We start from the raw sequence: 13611 nt of genomic DNA on the forward strand, positions 1-13611 counted from the left end.
AAAAAGACTTTATTAAATATATATATTCATATAAAATATCATACATACATATACACAAATTGTTCACAGAAAGGTTCTGGACTACTTATAATAGGAGTCTGCAACAAGTGGCCGATGTTAGGGCTTACAAAGTCTCAAGGTAAGTCTACAGCATAAACAATTGAGGCCCTTGAGGAAATACACTAAGACGAGAAATTCAGACTGTTTTGACTATCAAAATCAAAATCAATGTAAGCACAAGTCAGACTGTTAAAGTCATTAGGGCATCCACCACAACAAAGAAATCTTCTAGTGAAGTAATAGATCTAGTAATAGAGTAAATCTCTTGCTAATGGATTCTCAAAAGCCAAAGCCACAGTGAGTACAAGGCTGTAAACAAAAGTCCACAAAGTTAGTGGACAACTAACAACTGCACCAGCTTTAAGGCCAGAACCCTAAAACATTTGCACCCCCCTTCACCCTTCTGTGGGCCCATCATCAAAACAATGGTCCAGAAACTGGTGTCTCCTTTGCAATCAACTGGGACACTGGAGAAAAGAATGTCCTTGAATGTCTCATCAAATCCTTCCACTTCCAACTCAAAGGCTCTCATACCTACCCTCAAAGGAAGAGGCTCATATAGGCCCGTCCCAGGGATGATGCGACTCCAAGGGAGTCCCTGGGAAACTGCTACCAATTATTGACTTAAACAGCCAAGGCAGGGGCTCCTGAGTGGCTCAGTTGGTCAAGCAACTGCCTTTGGCTCACGTCATGATCTTTGAGTCCCAGGATAAAACATGTATAAATGCCAAGCTAATCATGCCTTCGCATCTTCCACCTCACTCCAGTATGCATTTCCCCTTCAAATATTATTGACATGTATTTTTCCGTAAGCTTTTATGTAAATAAAATTATTTTTTTCGATCCTTTTACCAAAATATAATCATGTTACAGTCAGTTGACAGTTTGCTTTTGTTACATCACCATATAAAATGGGTCTGACAGGGTTGCCATATAAAATGGGCCTGACTGGGTGGCTCAGTCGGTTGAACGTCTGATTCTTGGTTTCAGCTCAGGTCATGATCTTGGGGTCCTGAGATTGAGACCCGTGTAGGGCTCCCTGCTCAGCAGGGAGTCTGCTTGGGATTTTCTCTCTCTCTCTCTCTCCCTATGCCCCACCTGTTCACACTCTCTCTCTCTAAAATAAATAAATAAAATCTTAAATAAATAAATAAATAAATAAATAAATAAATAGGCCTGACAACAGACTAGTGATTAAACACCAAACATGTCAACAGTTTCCTTTCACCCTCCTCCCACCAATTTATTTAGAAATAAAATTTAGCAGATTGCTACTTGACCTCCAATATCCATTTCTTCTATATTTCTCTATGCAATAGCATCATCAATATTTAGTTTGTGGAATGGCCTTCTCTAAATCTTTTCTTATTTCTTACATTTAGGTGTGTCCACATGACTGTTTTGAACAATAGGATATGAGTAGAAATGATTGTGTGACTTTTTAATTTTTATTTTATACTTAAAAAATTTCTTATCTTTCATTTTTTAGCTTTCATCTAGTGGATCAGTAATGTGTTGATTTGAGAAGGTTGAAAAATGTGGATGATAGCTAAAGCCTAGGAATTGAGGAAGCATGATAGAAGGTACCAAGAAAGGAACCTAAAAAAAAAAGGGACCTAAATACATTTAATTTTGTGGACTAGAGGTAGCTCTCTGCCCTTGACTTTGGGCCACATCTAGACTGCTAGGAGAGAGGTAAATAAGATTCTATTTTATTGGAGCCATTTGGGTTTTAGGTTTCATTATTAAGAAATATAGAATGTACCTTAATTAATAGATGGATTGCTACCTGAAAATGGAGTACTGCCTCAAGAAAAAAAATAAACAATATGGCATAGCTTAGCACTCAAGCTATGCATAACTAAGAAACAAACATTTCAGGCCGGAAAACAGGTCTGTTATACCATGACAAATCATTTAGTAATATTCTATGACAACTTCAAAGATGTATCATATATCTATTCAGTCTATAATTTTGAGGGAGATGGTAGAAAAATTCATATCATTGGTATGTTTGTATGTTCTGGTGTTTTATGTTTTCATATAGTTAGTATTGAAATAGGTTAGAAAAGAACCCGTATGCAAGGAGTGATTGAAGAGGATAGAGTTCTGCCAAGAGCCAAAATCTTTGCTAGGCTTGTAATTTAAACTAATGGAGTGAGGCAGCCAAATGAGCCAGTTTCCAAATCAAAAAGAGGAAAGATGTTTTAATAAGGATCTCCCTAAACAGCTTACCATTAGATATTCTTGGCTGGACGTTGAGCACCAGCCCAATGATAAAGTTTTATTAGAAATGGATACTTTTATGTCCAAGTGGATAATTTTGATGGGTTTAATGCTACCACAATTAAAATGAGGGATAAATATATGGGTCAGATACAGAAAGTAGTAAATAGAGAAGAGTCAGCAAGCTTAAAATCTATGTCCAGAAGGGATCTGTGGCTATGGTTATTTGCACAATGAAGTGAAAGAAAACAGGTAAAGTAGAAACTTACTATTCTACTAAAGAGATTGTATTACTAAAGAAAATACAAACCTGTTCTATAAAAGCTTTTGTCCAGTCCCTGAAGCAGTTATTTGCTTTCAACCATGTAGTAGCAGAAAGCAGTCTCATAAAGCTGTTTGGTCAGCAAGTAAACATACACTCAAACAACTTCATATTTGGCTATTAAGTTTAATAAATGAGAAGGAATCTCCTAGAGGTCAAAGCCAGAAGTCATGGAGACCAAGATATAAGAACGTAATCAGCAGAGAATCAAAGGCATCTTGATAAAATAAACAAAGAACAATCTATACATCTATTATCTATTACCTAAGTTTAAACTGAATAAAGGTTTTAAGAATAATAAAAACAGGGGCACCTGGGTGGCTCAGTGAGTTAAGCATCTGCCTTCGGCTCAGGTCATGATCCCACCATCCTGGGAAAAAGCCCCACATCAGGCTTCCTGCTCAGTGGGGAGCCTGCTTCTCCCTCTCCCTCTGCCTGCAGCTCCCACTCCTTGTGCACTCTTTCTCTCTGTCAAATAAATAAATAAAATCTTTAAAAAAAAGAATAATAAAAACAATAAATTGTTAATGTTTATGAGGAGTTTATTAAACACAGAAAGCAATGAGATAGTATGATTTATTTAGTTTTATTTTTATTGATTTATTTAGTTTTATTTTATGATATGATTTATTTAGTTTTATTTTATTAGGCCCCAAGTTATTCTTTAACATTAATTAACTTTCTTTTCTGAGATTCCCAAATAGAAATTGTAATAATGTTCCTAAAGTAGTGGCATTCACATACAAAATACAAATTCACTTAGAATTGCTAGAACAAATTTTCTCAATCTTCATGCTATGGGCATCAGGAGCTGAATCCTTCTTTTTTTTGCAGGAGGCTGTCCTGTGCCTTGTGGGATGTTTAGAAGCATCCTTGGCTTCTACACACTAGATACTAGTAACACCTCTCTCAGTTTTGACAACCAAACAAGCTTCTAGACATTGCCAAATATCTCACTGGGGTAAAGTTATCTCCTGTTGAAAGCACAGCTCTAGAACATATATTCTGTTCCCAGGAGTTCCTCCAGAGAGGCTCCATATTTGTCTTCCAGAACCTAGAATATAGTTCATATTCTTGTTTCCACTAACTAACTAAAAGGACTTTTTAACTACATTCTATACAATCTTCACTTTATTTACTTGCCTATCAAAAAATTAAAGTTGTTTTTTTTTAATTTTATGACAGTTTTATTTTCTTCACTCTTTTTGAAATAGATATCTCTGAAACAGAGGAATTGATTTCTAAACAATTTTCTCTCTACCTGTATCAATTCTTACTTCAGTGTCTATTCAAATTAATGAGAAAGAGCAAAAAAAAAAAAATAAATGAATGAAGAAAAAAAGAAGAAATGAAAAATACAAGACTTGTATGTGTGAGTTTTGCCATTTGTATTAATCATATCAATTATATAACAAACATTCTAGATTTATCTAAATACTGGCTTTGGTAGCTTTGGTTGTTTTTCTGCAGAAATAATATAAAAATAAAAAATGGCACTTGAAAAACAAAATAATATGCACCAAATGGCCAGTGTTCACTCTAATATTATTCAAGCAGAACTTTCACATTTCACATTTTACATATCAAAAGGTGCAAATTTCATGACCCAAAAGTCAATATTCATATGAATTAAAATAAAAGGCATTGGATGTTTACCTCTAAACTGATTCAAACAAACAAACAAATTTAAATATACTTAAAATAATCATGCTAATGTATCAGCATTTCAAGTATCTTGCAGGAGGAAATGCAGTCCTAGCAAGTGAGGCTCAGACACATTTTCTTATTTGTGGGTCTGAAAATTAATCTTGAAATCAGTGGCTTTGCTTATTTATTACCTGCTCTATAAGGAAAAAAAGAGGCTGTAATTGTTTTGTTATTGTTGTTTTTACACATCTATAGAGAAAACAAAATATCAGATTGCTTATTTTCATAGTATTAGTGATTAAAATTATGAAGGCTGAAAGAAAACAGAGAATTAGAACAACTGTTTTAATCAATTATAATTAGCAATATTCAGGTAACCTCACAAGTTCTAGGAAGACAATTTTGACTTAATTCTGTCTGATTCTTTGACATGGGATTGTCTTCAGAAATCAATCAATGACACTTCTGACTTTTAACTCTGTTCTTAGATAGTGCCTTACTCAATTTTTTATATCATCTGTAAAGTACAAAAGGCTATAAAACAAGTAGTAGCTCTTCCTCATTTGATTACTTTTATTCTCTCTGGTTCTTAACAGCAGTTAATCTTCCAGGTTCTGACAATAAAAATGAATTCTATGTAAGGATTTATTATTAACAGTTAGGGAGTCACTAGAGAATGCTATTCTCCATTGTTTTAAAAATCTTTCAGTGTCATATGCTACCCACCAACTTAAGTGATAGTTTTAAAAGTATTTTGGGGATAGTTTTAAAAGTATTTTGGGGGAAGAGGTTTCCTAAGGATCACTAGTTTATCCTGATTTGAAAATGTCATAGAAATTTGGGAAAGCATGCCCTGTTTCTTTACTTTATTAAACATATTTATTTAGTATCTAATATGTCTCAGGCACTGTTCCACTCTGTTAAATTCTATGAAGAAAATAAATACAGGAATGTGTTGGAGACTGACATGGGAGATTGTGTAATTTATATCAGGTAGTCAAAGAAATCAGAGAATGAGATGATATTTAGACTGAAAGTTTACAAGAAGGTGGCAGACATAAAATAGTTGACAGTAAGCCCATCCAGACAAGAAAAAAAAAAAAAAACAATGAAAAGAAAAATACAAAGAAAGATTGTGATTTGATTTTCAGAAATAAGAGTTCTCTAGAGTTATATATGTATATATATATATATATATACACTTTGACATGTAGTTGGAAGTAAGATAAACAATTAGAAAAAATAAAACAGCTAAAAATGACAAAAAATGCCAAATGATACACTAAAAATTATAAATACTCCTATCCAAGAATTAAGCCATTATTAAAAGATCAATCTATGTATTGACAAGACACACACAATATTTTTTAAGCAAGGTAATTTATGTCTAGTGTAATTATTAGCAATATCCAAAGTGGCTTCTTCTAAAATATGATAATTTGTTTCTGGAGATTATCAAAAAAGTATCAGTAAGTAGGAATTTTAGAGACTAAGTAACTATGATATTATTCTATACAATTAAATATTTAAATTTCACTTCAATTTTTTGTTTGATACATTTGCTTTCTTTAGTTTTTGCCACTTCAGATCCTCCACTGTCATTATAAGTGAGAAGCTGAATATCATATGAACATCAGGCAGAACCTAAGAAAAAGAAAATTTTTCTTGTGTAAGAAAATATTGTGTTTGAAAAGTCTGTGGGAGGGTCAGACTGACCTGACTATGAATAGGAACTAGCAAGATGGAGTTCTGAGTAATGCAGTATCAGAAAAATAGGAACTATATGGCGGATGAGAGGAAAAATTTTGGAAGATAAGGAAATCATGATGTAAATTTTTTTATCTCTACCATAGAACTTTAATAAAATGTACACTGATGACTAATTTCTGATATTTTAATGGAATAAGTAAGCTGAAATTCTTTGACCACCAAATGAATAACAATTCTGGTTCAATATATATTTCAATAATGAATACATTCATAGCTAATTTTATAAGATTGGAAAGAAAATCATCAGAGATCAAGAAAGAAGCAAGTACAACTATTTATGGAGAAATATTAGTGCTATCTCATTCTAAAACTTTTATTCAAATGGCCACAAAGGGAGCTACAAACAAAGCTTAGGCAAATAGTAAATTGATTGAGATGACCATACACAAGATGAAATCCATGAATAAGGTATCATGATAAGGGAATTGAGCAAACTACAAAACAAAACTGCAGTAAAAAGACTCCCCATTAGAGTAGGCAATAAGAATATTTACTTGGGTCAAATTAGATCTGGGTAAAGTGGAGAAAAACACTTTCTCTGTGAATTTGTGGCCGCAGGCTGGCTTGCAGGTAGATTTGGGGCTGAGTTCATACTTTTTACTTGGTCTACAAAGACACAAATAAACAAACAAAATTAAATTATATCTTAATTTTAAGTGTCTCAGGCATATAGCAGAGGCAAAAACAAGCCTGGCCTGAAAGAAAATACTCTAAATTCAGAACTTAAGTCATGACAATTCTGTTGAGCGTACATAAAATCATGGTATTTCTTGTATGAGAATACACAAAACATTCATAGGATAATATTAGATTTAAGAGGACTTCAGATATGAATCTCATATATCACAGATTGTTATATCACTATAGTTGATATTTTAAGGAATTAAATCTTAATTAAGAATCACAAGACCATTAAAACTGACTAGAGATGTTTGAAGATAACAGGGAAACATCTCAGATTCATATGATAATTTGTCAATAATGATATTTCAAATTAAAATTAGCAAATTTAAGGAGCAGATTTGACACAGTTGAAGAAAACTAGTGAAATAGAAAACATACCTGAATAAATTTAACAAAATGCAACATAGAAACATAGACATAGAAAATATGAAGAAATGAAGATACTTGGAAGATACAGTAAGAGGGATCAACATAAATTTGGTAGAACTTTCAAGAGGAGGCTATAGATAGAATGGTGCTTTTTTTGAAGAATATAAGAAACATGTTCTCAGATACTGAAAGAACAATAAATCCCAAGAAGTACAGATAAATATAAACCCTTACTTATTTTATTGTAAAATTGGATATCAAAGATACACAGATCATTTCCAAAGTAGCAAGAAGAAAAGACTGATTATTTACAAAGTTATTAACTTTCTGTATACTTATTAGTTTCATTTTGTGATTCACTGCTAAGTTCTCTTGATATATTCAAATGCATCAAAAATTTGGATAATTCTGTCCTTTTAAGGAAAAAAAAATGATTTTATTTATTTGAGGGAGAGACAGAGAGCATGAGCACGGGGAGGGGCAAAGAGAGAGGGAGAAGCTAACTTCTCGATGAGCAGGGAGCCTGATGTGGGGCTCAACGTGAGGCTCGATATTAGGATGCTGAGATCATGACCTGAGCTGAAGGCAGATGCTTAACTGACTGAGCCACCCAGGTGCTCCTGATAATTCCGTCCTTTAAGGAAATTCGTACTTGGAGCCTTTTAATCGGCTTCATTCTGACCTCTCTATCAGAAAAGATAGAGTTCTTTTCCCCCAGTTTCTGTTGATCCTCCTCATACCGGAGACTCTACTCTCTCTTGGGCTCAATCCCCTGAGCTTTCTTTATTCAAATTCCTCTCTGTTTCTTCACCTTTTTGAAATATATATATATATATATATATATATATATATATATAAATATATATATATATATATTCCCTAGTTGCTTTGGGGAAAGGTATGCCAATTTGCTTTACCTAGAAAAAGTTTAAGAGGCGATTTTTTCTCTTCTTGTTTAAATGAGTGCTTGCAGTATAACAGAAATGAGAGAAGCAGTATAAATAGTGGAAAACAGCTAAGCAAGCATGTCAGATAGAGTCTGGTTTCATTCTGATATCTTGGAGAGCTCTGAAAGTTTAATTGAACCGCTAAGTGGATCTCACTTTAAGGCATGGGAACTAACGTCCTGTAACTCCGTATCAGTCTGTCAAAGGCTACAGATTGCAGCTTTGGGGAGGTGGTAGAGTGATGTCCCAGAGGACCTGGCCCTTTAGACCCAGAACAATTCTCAGAGGAAAGGGCAGCAAAAGAAAGAGATCCATTAGAAGGCAACATTCACAGCACCTGGGAGATGAGTACATATGGCAGTAAAGAAGATCAAGACAAACTGCTGACAGCATCTACTCAACTGCACTTGATTCTCACATTCTGATTTCATCCAGTTGCAGATTCTTCAATGTTCTGGTTGGCCAGATTTCTGGGAAAACTTACAAGAGATGGAATAGTAAGATAAATTAAATATTCCACTGCTGCAGTTGGTCTAGAGACCATAACTGATAATTTTGCTCCACCCCAAATTCTAGATCCCTTACTACCATGGATGGCCATACTGTCGCTGGTCTAGATAGTTTGCCTGATGGACAAAACCAGATTTGCATTGTTGAAGGTTCTAAGCATTGAATTTCATTCCCTTATCAATCTATGGTTGCTGTACCTGCCCCTTGTTAGTTGGAACTGAACACAGAGGTACCAAGAATCATTCTATTAAGTCAACTAGCTCACAGACACATTCTTTCTTGTCCCTATTATGTATACATTAATGACAAACAGGGTTATTTCCCTTGATAATATGATAACTCTTTTGTTTGCCTCCCAGGTAAGCACCTCCCCCTATCTGGAAATCAGACTGGGACTTCAGAACTTATGAAAGCATAGGAAACAATTTCTGCAAGTAGCTACCCAAATGATGATGATAAGATCCATTTCTATTTCTACCCTTTCTTTCCAGATCATGTGTTCTAACAATTGGGAGTGCAGTACTATATAATGACTTGTTTTAAGCCAGTTAACCTCAAAATTTAGCATTCATTAGAATCATGTAAAGAGTTTGTTAAAACATTGTTTGTTAAACCACATCTACAGACTTTTTTGTTTCAGTAATTCTAGGATAAGATTTGACAGTTTGCATCTCTTTTAAGGTCCTAGATGATACTGGGATGCTGCTGGTCTAGGAATGAAACTTTGACATCCACTGATTTAAGTTGTATTTCTAAACAAGAATGTTCTATTATTGTTTATGAAGTCTCCAAGATGGTACCTCAGCTGTATATTCAAGAGGCTATTCAAGTTTCCTGGAAGTGTAATATGTTGTGATAACAGTGGATCTCAAGATCATGAGTTCATAACTACATCACCATTTCTGTAATGTGACTCACTTGATATGAAACAAGGTCATGCACAATAGCTCAGACATTATCTAAACCCTTGAATAGCATTGCTGCCTGAGATATGACAGGCAGGAAAGATTCCCCAAATGTGTGTCAATTCTGAGCAGGATAAAATATTTTCCTTTCAAGGTTAGAAATGGTCCTATGTAATCAACTTGACACCAAGTGGCTGGTTTCTGTTGGTGACTAGTTAGACATTCAGCAGTGACAATAGCTAAATTTGACTTAGTGAAAAAGAATCCATGCTTTTAGGCCCAAGGGCAATCACCACCTTTTTTCTACATATTTACTGGAATAATGCACCTATTAGAGAAGCACAGTGTTGACCAAAGATAGAGAATGACTAACTTCTACTGGCTGAGTCATCCTGCCTACTTGTTTTTATATTGCCACTAATGCAGTGGGTGCTCTTTGGTGGAACACAAAGACACAATGTGTGCTCTCCTATGAGTCCATACACATGCCCCTTTTGGAGACTTCTTAATCCATGACCTGCACTTTATTTAACTTAATTTTTATTTTTTTGTGAATTATTTTATTTTTTCAGGTGTCTGCATCTTTATTATTATTTGTTTGTTTCAAATTTTTATTTAAATTCCAGTTAGTTAACATATAGTGTAATATTAGTTTCAGGAGTAGAATTTAGTAATTCATCACTTACATGTAACATCTTGTGTTCATCACAAGCGCCCTCCTTAATACCCATTTGTCCTATCCCCCCAATCCACCTTCCCTCCAGGAACCCTCAGTTTGTTCTCTATAGCTAAGAGTCTGTTTTATGGTTTGCCTCTCTTCCCTCTCCCCATGTTCATCTGTTTTGTTTTTTAAGTTCCACATATGAGTGAAATCATATGGTATGTGTCTTTCTCTGACTGACTTATTTCACTTAGCATAATACACTCTGGCTCCATCCACGTCATTGCCATTGCAAATGGCAAGATTTAATTTTTTTGGTGGCTGAATAATATATATATATATACACACACACATATATCTCATATAGTCTTTATCCATTCATCAGTTGATGGACATTTGGGCTCTTTCCATAATTTGGCTATTGTTGATAAAGCTATTATAAACATTGGGGTGCATGTGTCCCTTCAAATCATTATTTTTGTATCCTTTGGATAAATAGCTACTAGTGCAATTGCTGGATCATAGGATAGTTCTATTTTTAACTTTTTGAGGAACCTCCAAACTGTTTTCCAGAGTGTTTGCACCAGTTTGCATTCCCACCAACAGTATAAGATAGTTCCCCTTTCTCTGTATCCTTGCCAACATCTGTTGTTTCCTGTGTTGTTAATTTTAGCCATTCTGACAGGTGTGAGGTGATATTATAGTTTTGATTTGTATTTGCCTGATGATGAGTGAGGTTGAGCATCTTTTCATGTGCCTGTTTGCCATTTATATGTCTTCTTATTCATATCTCCTGCCCATTTCTTACCTGTAATCCCTGATCTTCTAACCATGCTTCTTCTAGGCCCTTGACCAATGAGCTAAGTTATTTTCCATCATTTATGACTCTACTGCTCATGAAGCCATGTCTTTCTCCACATAATATAGATACACTACCCACTGAAGGAAAAATTACCCTACCCATTAGGAAAATTTATTCTAAGCACTCTCTTTTTGGGACACCCATGAATGGGAACATAGTGCAGCAGCAGTCCATTTATGGCTTGTACACTCATGCCAAATCAATCCACCCTTGAACCAAACATGGGTATTTTCCTCCTGTATATGTTAATCATAAGAATACTTTCTCTATTAGGACTTTAATGTAGCTCACGAGATGTGATTAGGCTGAACAAACAGCTATCTCAGAAGTTCTGGTATTTTTACAATTAAGTCCTGTGCTGATCCTTAGATAAATCTACTCTCCAGTTTCAGGGTATGAACATCTCTTTAAATGTTTTTTTTTTTTTTTTTAAAGGTTTTATTTATTTATTCATTAGAGACAGAGAGAGAGAGGCAGAGGGAGAAGCAGGCTCCCAAGGAGCAGGGAGCCCGATGCGGGACTCGATCCCAGGACCCCGAGATCATGACCTGAGCCGAAGGCAGACACTCAACCATCTGAGCCACCCAGGCGCCTTCTCTTTAAATGTTTTTAAGGGGGTGCCTGGGTGGCTCAGTCAGTTGTCTGACTTGGCTCAGGTCATGATTTCAGGGTCCTGGGATTGAGCCTTGAGTTGGGCTCCATGCTCAGCCAGGAATCTACTTGTCCCTCTCCTTCTCCCTCTGCCCCTCCCCCCTACTCATGCTCCCTTTCTCTCTCTCTCTTTCTCAAATAAATAAATAAAATTTCTAAAAAAATGTTTTTAAGGAGACCCTAAAATGCTCACTTTGTGTTAAATTTCTTATTAGTAGATTTAAAACTATACTTTTCTCTTGTAATAATTATAGTTAAATGTTATTAAGAGCTTCATTGGTCACTGGCACAAAGTAAGTTTCAGGAAATATTAGCTGTTATTTTCCCTAAATTTGACCCCCTATTCTCTTTAGATCTAAACTAGGAGAGCTCCCTCCCTCCTTCATGTCAGAGAGCAATGCATGGGAAAACAAAAACAAAAACAAAACCTACCTAAAAAGTGTATGGCTATTATGGACTGGATATTTGTGAACTCCACAATATTTACATGTTGAAATCCTAACCCCGGTGTGATAGTATTAAGGCAGCAGGGGCTTTGGACGGTGATTAAGTCCCTCATGAATGATTAGGTGTCCTCATGAATGGGATTACTGACCTTATAAGAAGAGAAATGAGAGCTTGTTCTCTCTGCTCTCCACCATACAGAGATACAAGAAAAAGGCAACTATATGCAAAACAATATAGAGTTCCCACCAGACACCAGATCTGCCTGTATTTTGATTTCCCAGCCTCCAGAACTGTGAAAACTAAACGTTTGATGGAAGCCACCCAGTCTATGGTAATTTGATATAGCAGTCTAAGCTGACTAAGGCAGTGACCTGACCTGACCCAAATGAAATTAGTGGTAAAAAGAATAGGTTTATGCTGTTTCCGAAAATTCTTTTTATTACTTCTTAATTTTTTTATACAAAATGAAATTCATTCTTTCTGGACTTTACTCCTTTGGCACAAATCTTTGACAAACTCCTCCACATATTTTCTCCAAAGACGGATTAAATACAACAGTCTTCTTGCTTTTGCCTTCTTCTTCATGTGTGTGTGTGTGTGTGTGTGTGTGTGTGTGTTTCCAAGAATGTGACTATTCCAGAATTTCCATCTTATTTCCTCTTGCTTTATCTCTCCTCTCTCTCTCTAGCATTCACTCTTGCTCTCACTCTCAGTCTTTCCTCATACCTCTCCATCCTTGACATGTTCTTTCTAGTTTCTCATGAATGTAATTATGATCTTGTATTTCTACAAACAAATCTGGATACTCCTTTCCCTCCTATAGAAGGAGGGAAACCGTTAACTAATACACTTAAGATGCCTCTAAGGCTCAGCAATGGGAAGGTAACGATGTAGAATTTTTGTCTTATATTTGCATCTTTGAATTCTAATATGATTTCCAAATTTTCTGTAAAGATTCCTCCTTATAAATTATGCAACTGATGCTTCAGATTATAAAAAAAAATGAAATTTAATTTTAGAGACGAAGGAATACTATAGACATAGGATAATGGGACAAAAAACTCTTTATAAAGCATATTAAAATATTCATATAGGTATAAATTCTATCTTCAAATAATATGCACACTTCATTTTACCTGTTCAGTTCCTAATGATAATTCTGATCTTGCAAAATACTTTGCAGAGCTGCAATTCCTCATTCAGTGATGTTGAATCAATCAATCAGCTCGTATAATTTTCAAAAGCTTGGATGTTAAATTTATCTTTATCTACTGTAAGCCTTTGAGATTAGCTGGCTTGTAAATAAGGCATCAAATTATGTTTTACAAAAAAGAACAAGAAAACAAACAAAAAGAAACCTATATGTTACTAGAGGAGATAATAAGAGGGTGCGTGTGTTGATATCCTTTGAAGGATGATCAAAGAGATAACTGAAATACATTGGGAAATAACTGTAGAATAATGGCAATTTAAAATAAATACACAAATGCCCTTCTAAATCTTAGGCTCTTCTATGAAGAAATTTCTCCTCTGAAGAAATATATTAGTTT

This window comes from Phoca vitulina, unplaced genomic scaffold, assembly GCF_004348235.1.
Source record: "Phoca vitulina isolate PV1807 unplaced genomic scaffold, GSC_HSeal_1.0 scaffold3, whole genome shotgun sequence".
Lineage (NCBI taxonomy): Eukaryota > Metazoa > Chordata > Mammalia > Carnivora > Phocidae > Phoca > Phoca vitulina.